The 14,466-nt window shown below is 40.5% G+C and overlaps 1 long non-coding RNA gene across 2 annotated transcripts; it reads right to left on the reverse strand.

Moving 5' to 3' along the window:
- Positions 1-2,591: 2,591 nt before the first annotated feature.
- Positions 2,592-5,329, reverse strand: LOC123379377. 2 transcript variants are annotated; one of them, XR_006583765.1, is made up of 3 exons: positions 3,985-5,329; positions 2,843-3,114; positions 2,592-2,702 (listed from the first exon to the last, which is right to left on the reverse strand). It is a non-coding gene; the product is annotated as an uncharacterized LOC123379377 (long non-coding RNA). The 2 variants fall into 2 exon arrangements; XR_006583764.1 differs by lacking the exon at positions 3,985-5,329 and having other exon boundaries at positions 2,843-3,847.
- Positions 5,330-14,466: the final 9,137 nt, after the last annotated feature.

The raw sequence follows: 14,466 nt of genomic DNA on the forward strand, positions 1-14,466 counted from the left end.
GTGTCAACTATACTTCAAATTAAAAAAATAAAATCAAGGTTTTTTTTTTTTTGCACCTGATTGTGAGATTCAGAAGAGTACGTTGGAAAAAATGAGGCGAGAGGATCTCTGTACTTACAGGAACCCTTCCATCTTCCCCCACTGCTTCTCTGACTTGAAAAAAGAATCTGTGGGGGACCCACGGCAGCAGAGCTCAGAACAGCAGTGTCGAGGTGGCAGAGCGTTGGCAACCCACGGTATGGATGTTGAGAGCAGGGTCCCGGGGGGCATGGCAGTGAGGGGTTAGGGGTAGAAATGTGAGAAACCCAGTTCCCTATGTTAACACTGACCCCCTATCGTCCTCACTCAGGTCATAGGCTGATGCTGCCGGTTAGACTGGGGAGACTTCCAGGCCCTGGGGGCCTGTCCCTGGGTATGTCACCGGAGGGTCTTAGTCTCATCCCTGAAAAGAATTCACAGTGGTTGAGCTGAGCGGTGCAAGTGAAGAGCTTCTGGGAGAGAAGGTGCACTCCAGAGACGGGAGAGTGGGCAGGTCAAGGGAGACCTGTGCACCCCAGAGTTTGACAGTAGTTAACTAGGGGATGGGCTGTTCACTACCTGGGGGGGAGATTTGGGGGAGGGGGGCAAGTTTTCAAGCCTTTCCTCCCTTATATCAGGGTCTCTGGCCTCCTTTGTCGCAGGCCTGTCTGATTTGATCCGGTTTCTGGTGTCCTTGTATGTGGGGTGCTGCCAGGACAGGCTGCTGAGGTTCCTGATAACAGGCTCTGACTCCCCCTTTGCTGGACGCCATGCATCCTGGTAAAGCCTAACTAGGTGCTTGCTCTAACACTGACACTGATTATAAAATGGGAACTGCTCCTGGTTGAAAGTCCCGTGTGCAGGAACTATGCTGGACACATGACACACATTATCCCATTTGATGTGGTGATTAAAAGAAAGTTAGATGTGAGCCTCAACAATACAAAGTATCTATCAGCATCCGGTGGTGGTCTCATCTACCTTCAAAACCCCACAACTTGGAGCATTTCACGTAGACTCATGTACCTCTACACTCCAGCATCCCCTGGGCATATGGTCCTCAGCAGGAACAGCTCTGTGAGCCACGAGAAACCATAGATTTAATATTGAAGATGAACTGGTTAAATTTCCTTTCAAGGTGGGACAATTGACAAACGTCTTACCTGTTAGCAGTTAGAAAGAAGCTTCCATGTTCGCCAATGAACTTTAAAACTTAACTCTTTGATATTTAAATCTTTTTTATCCAAACCTTTTAATAACCAAATATTGGGATGCCTCGGTGGCTCAGTCGGTGAAGCGTCCAACTCTTGATATCAGCTCAGGCCATGATCTCATGGTCATGAGATCAAGCCCCGCTCAGGCTCCGTGGTGAGCATGGAGCCTGCTTGGGGTTTCTCTCTCTCTCTCTCTCTCCTCTCTCTCTCTCCTCTCTCTCTGAAACTAAATAATAAACTTTATGAATAAACTTTATAAACAAAACCAACAAATAAATAACCCAATACCTTTTCAAGGCAAAATGTTTGCAAGCATAATTTATTCTCTTAGGATATGCTACGTAAGCAAGCTTATGTAGCGCAAGCAATGGTATATGATAGAGGAGAATTTTGTAGGCATAAAATTTAGTGCATACTATTCCCATAATACTTGAACAAAGTCCCAAACGTTTACCGAGTTCAACAAGCCCCTGCGTGATCTGGCCTGTGACTCTCTCACTATCTTCATTTCCTCCATGCTCCCCTCCCTCGTTCTAATGCAGCCACTGGCCACGTTGATGTCCTATGACCACACACCTTCCTTACTCTTCCCTCTGCTTGGATGGACCTACTCCTCCTATTCCCATGGCTCACTTATTTCACTCAGGGCTCTGAGACTAGCAGACCCCACCTCCCTTGCCCATTGTTCTTTATCCTCCAAATCCACTTAATAACTATTCTCAAGCACATTTATTACCACCTGATATGATACACTGATTTATATTCATTTGTTCATTAACTTTTCCTCCCCACATCATTTAAGCTCCACAAAGACAAAGTGTTCGTATTTTGCCCACCACTGTATACCCCTTGCACAGCAGGGAGCCAGGCATAAAGTACACACTTTATGGGTACATGTATTTAATATGTTTTCCTGTGAAAGTACATATTTTGGATGACCGAACAAATGGGTAGATTCTTAGACAACCCTGAGCTGAAGATGTCATTTTCTAGCAAAGAAAGAACACATCACTTGTAAGTAGCAGAGCTGGCATTTGGCCTAATTAAAACAAACAAACACACAAACTTATTTCTTTACTCAACCTAAACAGACACGTTTTCAAATCAAACACGATTAACTGTGACTGTATCCTTTACAATTCAGTGGTTAATTCCTGACAGAAAAACCAAACGAAAACAATTTCCCACTAATCTGATACAGTTAACAACCAAGATTAAAGAAGATGTTGATGTTTCATCATCAACAATGCTTTATTAGGGAAGGAGAAGTAAAGTTTTATTTATCCAAATCCCCCCACTCCCCCCCCCCCCCCAAAAAAAAAAAGAGAAGAAAGGAAAAGAAAATAATCCTTGCCCAGGTCTTAGGCACAGATCGAAGAAAGGCTGTATTTTAAGAAAGGTAGACTTGTTCCCGATGCTTTTCCTGGGGCTCTGGGGAAGAGTGGTCCTAATTCAGAGAGGAGCCTGACCCTAAGAGGAAAGAGAACAACTTCAGGACTAAGTCTCTTCTATGTCAAACCTCAGCCCAGGAAGAGCAGAGATTCAGAGAATGCCGTCTGCCACCAGGGCAGGCTTCGGAGAGAAGATGTGCTGCTGGAGCATGGGGAGACCTGTGATTTGTTTGCACGATGGTCTTGATGGCTTTTGCTCTTACTGCTCCTGGGTGGTCACTTCTGCTGGCACGGTGGTGGCTGCACAGGGGGACACTGCTGCTGGCAGAGTTGAGGTGGAAACTCTGGAGGTGGGCATGGCACTGGGCACTTCGGCGGTGGGCATGGGGCTGGGCACTTGGGAGGTGGGAGCACAAGAGGTCGTTGGCAGGGCTGCTTGCACTATTGCTGCTGCTGCTGATAGGACATCTATCTTTCTGGATATCAGAGAACTTAAAAAAATGCAAAGGTCAAAATGCAAGTGTCATTGTTTACAAGAGGATCACTCTTGCAGACAGAGCAAGCCAAAACCCATCAATTATTTCCAAGGACAAACTTTGGTCTCTGACTCTTTCCTTTAGACTGTGTGGCTCCCCTTTTTGTTCTTGTTAGGATCATGCCTCATCAGTATCTTGTGCATTTGGGGCCACTTTATCTCAACTTCTCTTGACCTCTTTCAATGACAAAATTGTCTTCTCTGTCTTGAGATAGCAACAGATAGTGGATGTATGCAAATACAATCTCAAGAAAAAAGATGCTGAATTCCTGGCCAATACCAAAGCAAGTCTCTACCACATCAGTTCCCATGAGGCCCTGACTAAGATTGAAGTAAGCTGCTTTGGGTGCTAAGACAAAGTCTATTCAGGGAGAATTGCCAAAGTGTAGGCCTGCCCTCAAAGGGCTCATGGAGAGGCTGGCAATGCATTAGGATGCTCTCTCTTATATTAATATGTCATGATCAAAGAGAAACTCTTGCCCTCACTTGCTTTCAGCTCAATATTATTCCCTTAATTAGGTTTTGCTTAAGAATTTCAACCTTGTAATAGAAAGACACATACTTCATCAACAAAAATTAGCTCACTTACATCCTTGGTCTGACAACTTTCAATTCCCCAGGGAAGAGTATGCACGTCATTGAGGAAAACCAGCTATTGCTGCTTACAAATTAATTCCAAACATCATCTCATATCCCCCAAGCATATAGAACCACCCCCCCCCCCCATGAGATTCACTTGATTCTCCAGAGCTGTTGGGGAGCTGAGCACGAAAAGGGTGGCAACAATGTGGCAGGTGTCCCCTTTATATGGCTCGGTGGCGCCCACCTTCAGGAAGTGAAGAAGCCTAAGGCTGGGCTGGACCAGTTGTTTGGAAACCAAATGCAATCCACCTGAAATTCCCAAAATGTCTTGTCACTTCGATTACTGGAAACTTCCTGCTCTGGGATTGTCCCCATTGGGGCAAGAACTCAGTGATTTGCCTGAGGCTCTCTCTTGACCAGCAGTTCCAGTTTCATATGACAGATGAAGAATTGGGGCAGTTCTCAAACTGGGGGCCCAAGAGGTCATTCCTTGATTGGGCTTACCTTCACCTACCTCCCTGCCCCATGCCTGTATCAGAAGCCTGTGTGTCCATTTACTTCTCAACTGCCTGTCATTTAGCTTTGTGTTCTAGAATGACAGAAGCTTGGGTTCTGAGAGGCTAGCAACATGGCTTATGCTCTGTCTCTCTCGCAGGCACTTATAACTCACTTCCACTTACTCTAAGGCTGGCTGCTCACATTAACTGGTTCCTTTTAATATGGATGAAGAGAATGCATGGTCTCCACAGGGAGGGACAGGGCTCCCTGTGCAGGAGCTGAAGCCAGGATCCAGCACAACACAGGCTGTGCTATTCTGTAGAGAACAAGACTGTGTGGCCTCATGTCAATGGTGACATGGGGCTGGTCCATTTTCCACTTAATGTCTGCTAGAATGCCAAGGTTACTTTCTACCATGCTCGTCCCAGGATTTTCATTCTCTTATTTGAAATCCTGTGGGAATTTTCAACTCATAGCTCACTAAGAGAAACTGAAATGTTTGTTTTTATTGAATGTCACTCAACAGACCCGTGATCACTTCTGAAACATGAGTTAGGGTGTTAGCAGAGGCTTCAAAACTCCCTGCCTTACCTTTTCTTAACATCCCTGGGAGTACTCAATCCACTGATTCCTCCTCACCTTCCAAGTGAACTCATCTGTGGTTTTGTTTAAATAAAGGCAGGGTGGTTGGCATTAAAATCTCCCAGTAAGTTCTAAATACAGCTTACATAAACCCTTTAGTACTGTAATCACTATGCTTACAGCCCCTTATTTATTTTTATTAATATTCTATCCATTAATAGATTAATTAACGTTATCAATATCTACACATCTCACGGTAACCAGCCATCACCTGCCTTGCACCTCTTCCAATATTCAGTGAAGCAGCAGAGTACACTGGAAATGTCCTAGAGGAGACATCCAAAGACAGGAGTTTAAACCTAGGGGCGTCACTAGCTAGCTTTGTGATGCGGGAAAATATTTTCTCAGCGTCCTCTGCCTTCGTACATCTGTTATTAGTTACAGCTAACATTGACAAGAATTATTCCTAATACTTAGAAGACCTAGAACCTTCCACTGGGCTTTCCATTGTTAAAGTCAATAATTACCAGCCATAATAAGCCATCAAATCTCCCTTGACCTTCTTGATTTTCCTCCTGCATGAACCCCAGCACTCAGCCTATACTTTCCTTGCACCTTTGAAGCCATTGTTTACTTCCATCAAGAACAAGTAGATAGGTGTTCCTTTTCATTGTTAAGGGTATTACTAAGTAACCATCACTATAAGGAAACTGACAAAAATGATCAAAATTCAAAAGCATTCGTGTATTCAGGCAGTTGGCTCACCATTATTGGGTTTGGGGCTTCTATGACGTCATGAGTAACGCCTGCCCTAAGAAATATCAAGATATTATGAAAAACAAGCAAACACTGAAAGAGTTGATCAAAACATATTTTCTTAATGCTTTCATGGGGATGGTTTCTGATTAGATCATTTATGGATCCACATGACAAAATAATAGGCAAAAATGAAAAGTGATCTTCCAAAAGAGTGTGTATTATATGAGAAGGGCAAGTAGCAAACCATGTGTACAATATAACTACATTTATATTTAATGTATATGTAGTTACATGTGTGTATATATAAATACATATGTAAATGTGGATCTCTTACACCATGCAGAGGAAATCAACTGTACTACCGTTTGAGATTTTAGGCACAGCTAACTGAAGGTTTTGTTATGTGCCAAGCATTGTGTGAAGAACCCTATGTGCATTAACTCATCTTTCCTTACAACAGACTTATAGGTGAAAAGTTATTTTCTCCTTCCCCACTTCAACTCTTGCCCTGTCAGTCTTTTAACGTGAAACGTATATGAACTCCCTATGATTTTCTCAGAAAGAAATTCTGAGCTGGATAAGGAGAAACATTGCTGAACATTCCCAGAAAGCAAAAAGAAAACTACTACCACCCTTCCAACAATCACGTTTAGGCAGCTAAACTGGAAACTCCATTAGGACAACCTGGTTTGAAAAAGTGGTACAATCATTTTCTCTTCTCTGTCACTAGCAGTTTTGCTGTTTTGGGTCTTTAAATTTTTGGTTTCGAACCAATGTGCAAGCACTCGCAAAAGCTCCAGGATCACTGAGCAAGTACACGGTAGACAAATTTCATGAAAGATCGAGAGAGAAAAGGACTCTTAGTTCAACAACTTGTTATTTGCATGAGCAAATGCTCTTGGATATTTTTAATCTTTGAGTAGATAAGAAATGCACACTTGGCAAAATTCAAATGGTGCAGAGATAATACACGATGAAAATGGCCCCTTACCCCTTTCCTTCAGCCACTCCATTTCCCACCCTAGGGAATCACTGTTAGCAGTCTCTCAGTGAGTCCTTCCATTGACTGTAGCTTTATATTACATGCATATGTAATGAATGTAATATAAATGTAATGAAAGCATGACAGTATCATGCTTTCCTCAGTGAATTTGTTCCTAGTGTTTATGATGAGATTATTAGTATTTTATGAGATTCTTTAGAGGAACCAGTGATGTCCAGATGTCTCACAATGAAGAAGTTTAACTAATACCAGCCATATAACACCTTGTGGGGAAACATTTACCAGTTGTCAGACTCAAGGATCCAAGAAGACAAAGGAAAAAAAAAAAAAAAAAAAAAAAAGAAGGAAAGATGCAATGGGCAGTGAGCCCACTTGGGGAGAAATAGCTTTCCATTTGTCACCACTAAACCAGCCCTACAAGAGATCCTAAGGGGGACCCTGTGAGACAAAGTGCCAGAGACATCACTACAAGCATAAAACATACAGACATCACAATGACTCTAAACCCGTATCTTTCTATAATAACACTGAATGTAAATGGATTAAATGCGCCAACCAAAAGACATAGGTATCAGAATGGACAAAAAAACAAGACCCATCTATTTGCTGTCTACAAGAGACTCATTTTAGACCTGAGGACACCTTCAGATTGAGAGTGAGGGTATGGAGAGCTATTTATCATGCTACTGGAAGCCAAAAGAAAGCTGGAGTAGCCATACTTATATCAGACAAACTAGACTTTAAATTAAAGGCTGTAACAAGAGATGAAGAAGGACATTATATAATAGTTACAGGGTCTATCCATCAGGAAGAGCTAACAATTATAAATGTCTATGCGCCGAATACCGGAGCCCCCAAATGTATAAAACAACTACTCATAAACATAAGCAACCTTATTGATAAGAATGTGGTAATTGCAGGGGACTTTAACACCCCACTTACAGAAATGCATAGATCATCTAGACACACGGTCAATAAAGAAACAAGGGCCCTGAATGAGACATTGGATCAGATGGACTTGACAGGTATATTTAGAACTCTGCATCCCAAAGCAACAGAATATACTTTCTTCTCCAGTGCACATGGAACATTCTCCAAGATAGATCATATACTGGGTCACAAAACAGCCCTTCATAAGTTTACCAGAATTGAAATTATACCATGCATACTTTCAGACCACAATGCGATGAAACTTGAAATCAACCACAGAAAAAAGTCTGGAAAACCTCCAAAAGCATGGAGGTTAAAGAACACCCTACTAACGAATGAGTGGGTCAACCAGGCAATTAGAGAGGAAATTAAAAAATATATGGAAACAAACGAAAATGAAAATACAACAATCCAAATGCTTTGGGACGCAGCGAAGGCAGTCCTGAGAGGAAAATACAGTGCCATCCAGGTCTATCTCAAGAAACAAGAAAAATCCCAAATACAAAATCTAACAGCACACCTCAAGGAACTAGAAGCAGAACAGCAAACGCAGCCTAAACCCAGCAGAAGAAGAGAAATAATAAAGATCAGAGCAGAAATAAACAATATAGAATCTAAAAAAAACTGTAGAGCAGATCAACGAAACCAAGAGTTGGTTTTTTGAAAAAATAAACAAAATTGACAAACTTCTAGCCAGGCTTCTCAAAAAGAAAAGGGAGACGACCCAAATAGATAAAATCATGAATGAAAATGGAATTATTACAACCAATCCCTCAGAGATACAAGCAATTATCAGGGAATACTATGAAAAATTATATGCCAACAAATTGGACAACCTGGAAGAAATGGACAAATTCCTGAACACCCACACTCTTCCAAAACTCAATCAGGAGGAAATCGAAAGCTTGAACAGACCCATAACCAGCGAAGAAATTGAATCGGTTATCAAAAATCTCCCAACAAATAAGAGTCCAGGACCAGATGGCTTCCCAGGGGAGTTCTACCAGACGTTTAAAGCAGAGATAATACCGACCCTTCTCAAGCTATTCCAAGAAATAGAAAGGGAAGGAAAACTTCCAGACTCATTCTATGAAGCCAGTATTACTTTGATTCCTAAACCAGACAGAGACCCAGTAAAAAAAGAGAACTACCGGCCTATATCCCTGATGAATATGGATGCAAAAATTCTCAATAAGATACTATCAAATCGAATTCAACGGCATATAAAAAGAATTATTCACCATGATCAAGTGGGATTCATTCCTGGGATGCAGGGCTGGTTCAACATTCGCAAATCAATCAATGTGATACATCACATTAACAAAAAAAAAAAAAGAGAAGAACCATATGATCCTGTCAATCGATGCAGAAAAGGCCTTTGACAAAATCCAGCACCCTTTCTTAATAAAAACCCTTGAGAAAGTCGGGATAGAAGGAACATACTTAAAGATCATAAAAGCCATTTATGAAAAGCCCACAGCTAACATCATCCTCAACGGGGAAAAACTGAGAGCTTTTTCCCTGAGATCAGGAACACGACAGGGATGCCCACTCTCACCGCTGTTGTTTAACATAGTGCTGGAAGTTCTAGCATCAGCAATCAGACAACAAAAGGAAATCAAAGGCATCAAAATTGGCAAAGATGAAGTCAAGCTTTCGCTTTTTGCAGATGACATGATATTATACATGGAAAATCCGATAGACTCCACCAAAAGTCTGCTAGAATTGATACATGAATTCAGCAAAGTTGCAGGATACAAAATCAATGTACAGAAATCAGTTGCATTCTTATACACTAACAATGAAGCAACAGAAAGACAAATAAAGAAACTGATCCCATTCACAATTGCACCAAGAAGCATAAGATACCTAGGAATAAATCTAACCAAAGATATAAAGGATCTGTATGCTGAAAACTATAGAAAGCTTATGAAGGTAATTGAAGAAGATTTAAAGAAATGGAAAGACATTCCCTGCTCATGGATTGGAAAAATAAATATTGTCAAAATGTCAATACTACCCAAAGCTATCTACACATTCAATGCAATCCCAATCAAAATTGCACCAGCATTCTTCTCGAAACTAGAACAAGCAATCCTAAAATTCATATGGAACCACAAAAGGCCCTGAATAGCCAAAGGAATTTTGAAGAAGAAGACCAAAGCAGGAGGCATCACAATCCCAGACTTTAGCCTCTACTACAAAGCTGTCATCGTCAAGACAGCATGGTATTGGCACAAAAACAGACACATAGACCAATGGAATAGAATAGAAACCCCAGAACTAGACCCACAAACGTATGGCTAACTCATCTTTGACAAAGCAGGAAAGAACATCCAATGGAAAAAAGACAGCCTCTTTAACAAATGGTGCTGGGAGAACTGGACAGCAACATGCAGAAGGTTGAAACTAGACCACTTTCTCACACCATTCACAAAAATAAACTCAAAATGGATAAAGGACCTGAATGTGAGACAGGAAACCATCAAAACCTTGGAGGAGAAAGCAGGAAAAGACCTCTCTGACCTCAGCCGTAACAATCTCTTACTTGACACATCCCCAAAGGCAAGGGAATTAAAAGCAAAAGTGAATTACTGGGACCTTATGAAGATAAAAAGCTTCTGCACAGCAAAGGAAACAACCAACAAAACTAAAAGGCAACCAATGGAATGGGAAAAGATATTTGCAACTGACATATTGGACAAAGGGCTAGTATCCAAAATCTATAAAGAGCTCACCAAACTCCACACCCGAAAAACAAATAACCCAGTGACGAAATGGGCAGAAAACATGAATAGACACTTCGCTAAAGAAGACATCCAGATGGCCAACAGGTACATGAAAAGATGTTCAGCGTCGCTCCTTATCAGGGAAATACAAATCAAAACCACACTCAGGTATCACCTCACGCCAGTCAGAGTGGCCAAAATGAACAAATCAGGAGACTATAGATGCTGGCGAGGATGTGGAGAAACGGGAACCCTCTTGCACTGTTGGTGGGAATGCAAATTGGTGCAGCCGCTCTGGAAAGCAGTGTGGAGGTTCCTCAGAAAATTAAAAATAGACCTACCCTATGACCCAGCAATAGCACTGCTAGGAATTTATCCAAGGGATACAGGAGTACTGATGCATAGGGGCACTTGTACCCCAATGTTGATAGCAGCACTCTCAACAATAGCCAAATTATGGAAAGAGCCTAAATGTCCATCAACTGATGAATGGATAAAGAAATTGTGGTTTATATACAGAATGGAATACTACGTGGCAATGAGAAAAAATGAAATATGGCCTTTTGTAGCAACGTGGATGGAACTGGAGAGTGTGATGCTAAGTGAAATAAGCCATACAGAGAAAGACAGATACCATATGTTTTCACTCTTATGTGGATCCTGAGAAACTTAACAGGAACCCATGGGGAGGGGGAGGAAAAAAGAAAAAAAAAAAAAAAAAGAGGTTAGAGTGGGAGAGAGCCAAAGCATAAGAGACTTAAAAACTGAGAACAAACTGAGGGTTGATGGGGGGTGGGAGGGAGGCGAGGGTGGGTGATGGGTATTGAGGAGGGCACCTTTTGGGATGAGCAGTGGGTGTTGTATGGAAACCAATTTGACAATAAATTTCATATATTAAAAAAAAAAAAAGAAATAGCTTTCCAGTAAGCAGCATATGTTGGTTGGCAAGTGTGCAGGAAGGTGGGCTATGGGGAAAAGAGGAATACGATGGAAGAGGCAGAGCAGATGATCCACAGGAAATGATGAAGACAGAGGGGAAAGACTCTTCAAAGACAACAAAGCTGCTGGCATTTCCTCGTATATGTATTGGACCAATCATTGCAAACTGGCAAATGGATGTTAAACCACCAGAATAAATGTGATCCATGCTGGAACACGTGTGTAATACATGAGTAAGCATGTCTGCCGTTGACACATGCTGCCTCTTTTAATTTGTATAAACTTGTACAATTTATATAAAGCATACTAAAGAAGAAAACTAAGGAAGGGAAATAGATTGTATACATGGTCAGGCAGGCAGAGAAACCAAATCCTGAGCATGTGACTGAATAGAAGCTGACGTGATACCAGAGCCAGCTGCATGTTATGTAACAGAAACCCAGGGGCTTTGGAGACACACAGGCCTCAATCTACGGCTTCCTGTATGACTGATCCTATGTGACTCATTTCACCAGGCGATGCCTCTGCACTTCTCTGGAAAATGGAGAAAATAATGTATTTATCCTGAGAGTTACTATGATGATTAATTTAAGTGAAAAGTACCTGGGGCGCCTGGGTGGCTCAGCAGGTTGGGCGTCCAACTTCAGCTCAGCTCATGATCTCCTGGTTTGTGAGTTCCAGCCCCACGTCAGACACCCTGTTGACAGCTCAGAGCCTGAAGCCTGCTTCAGATTCTGTGTCTCCTCCTCTCTCTGCCCCTCCCATGCTCACGCTCTGTCTCTCAGTAATAAATAAACGTTAAAAAAATTTTTTTTAAATGAGAAGCGCCTGCCTCCTAGTAGGTACTTAATAAACATTAATAACTATAATGTTTTAGTACATAGAGAGGCATGTAAATCTGACTCTATGTAGTATATACTGTGTAACCATTATGTTATTTTTTTTATTTCAACAGGATTATGTGATTTTTTTAATAGGTTGATTATATATATTATATTATATATGTGAAGAGATACAGAAAAAGAGGGAGTGAGGGAGATAGAGTTTGAGAAAAATGTGCTGAAATCCCTAATTCAGTTGATTATGTCCATGAACAGCCTGTTTTGTTTGTTTGCCCTGTTTTGTTTTCATCAAAAAATCCTCTATACCTAACAGCCAATGACTTGAATTAGCCATTACTTGTAAGTAACATCTTTTACAATAAATGAATAATTTAGGAAAAATTAATTAATTAATGGTAGTAACTTTAGAAATTCATCGAAAGCTTTTTAAAAATAAAAATCTGTGTGTGTGTGTGTGTGTGAGTGTGAGTGTGAGTGTGTGTGTGTGTGTGTGTATACATGGATTAGATAGATAGTGGTCCATGAAAACAAAAATAGACACAAAAATCAATACTATTTATTTGTATAGGCACATGTATATATGAAATATATAAACATAGCATATAGTAATAAAACAAAATATTTTAACATAGAAAAGAAAGCCGTCAAGAAAACAGAAAAAACAAGCTACCGAAATGGGAGAAGAGATTTGCAAGTGATGTATCTGATAGAATGTCAGTATCCAAAATCTTTAAAGCCTTCACCTGCAAAAATAATCCCATTAAAAATGGGCAGAGGACCTGAATAGACATTTTTCCAAAGAGGAACAAACAGATGAAAAGATTTTCAACATCACTATGCGTCAGGGAAATACAAATCAAAACTACACCCTATACTTGTCAGAATGGCTAAAATCAAAAACACAAGAAATAACAAGTGTTGGCCAGGACGTGGAGGAAAAGGAACCCACGTGCACTGCTGGTAGGAATGCAAATTGGTGCTGCCACTGTGGAAAACAATATGGAGGTCCCTTAAAAAGGTAAAAATAGAATTACCATATGATCCAGTAAATCCACTACTGGATTTAATGGATCCACCCATTACCCAAAGAAAATGAAAACACTAGTTCAAAAAAGACATATGCACTCCTGAGGCACCTGGCTGGCTCAGTCAGTGGAGCATGCGACTCTTGAACTCAGGGTTATGAGTTGGAGCTCCACGTTGGATGTAGAGATTACTTAAAAATAAAATCTTAAAAAAGAGATATATGCCCTCCGATGTTTATTGCAACATTCTTTACAATAACCAAGATATGGAAGCAACTCAAGTGTCCATCGATAGATGAATGGATAAAGAAGATGTGTATACAGACACACACACACACACACACACACACACACACACGTGCGTGTGTGTGTGGGGGTGGGGGGGTGTTTATTTTATATAAATTATATGTTATTCCATATATTTATATATATCAATATAATTATTATAATCATATCAATATAATTATAATTATACACTATATATTATATAAATATATAACTATAATTAAATTTTATTATATATAAATGATTTATATATAAAATTGTACAGATTATATATATATATATTTATATATAATTTATATACATTATGGAGTATTATTCAACCATCATAAAGAATGAAATCTTGCCATTTGCAACAACATGGATGGTGCTACAGGGTATAATGCTAAGTGAAGGAAGTCAGAGAAAGACAGATACCACAGGATTTCACTCATATGCGGAATTTTAATTTTTTTTTTCCAACGTTTATTTATTTTTGGGACAGAGAGAGACAGAGCATGAACGGGGAAGGGGCAGAGAGAGAGGGAGACACAGAATCGGAAACAGGCTCCAGGCTCTGAGCCATCAGCCCAGAGCCTGACGCGGGGCTCGAACTCCCGGACCGCGAGATCATGACCTGGCTGAAGTCGGACGCTTAACCGACTGCGCCACCCAGGCGCCCCACTCATATGCGGAATTTAAGAATCAAGACAAAAGAACAAACACAGAGAAAAGGAGAGGAAGAAAAACAAATAGACTCTTAAATACAGAGAACAAACTAGTGGTCACCAGGGGGAAGGTGGGTGGGGGGATGGGCAAAATAGATAAAGGGGATTGAGAACACACTTATTGTGAGGAGCACTGAGTAATGTATCAAAGTGTTGAATCGTTATATTGCACACCTGAAACTAATCTAACACTCGATGCTACTTATACTTCAATAAGAACATTTTTAAATGAAATACTGTATGTGACACTCATGATTATTTGATTCTGGGAATGAGTTAGAAGAGGAGTCAAAGGTATCTTAGGCTTTTCTTTATAGTTATATTTCTCTTTCAAATGAAACAATATAAATGCATTTTGTAATTTTAAAAATTAATTACAGGTGAAAAATTCTGACCAGGTATCACATGATATCATTAGTTACTCATTTTG

Source organism: Felis catus, chromosome C1, assembly GCF_018350175.1.
Source record: "Felis catus isolate Fca126 chromosome C1, F.catus_Fca126_mat1.0, whole genome shotgun sequence".
Taxonomy (NCBI): Eukaryota; Metazoa; Chordata; class Mammalia; order Carnivora; family Felidae; genus Felis; species Felis catus.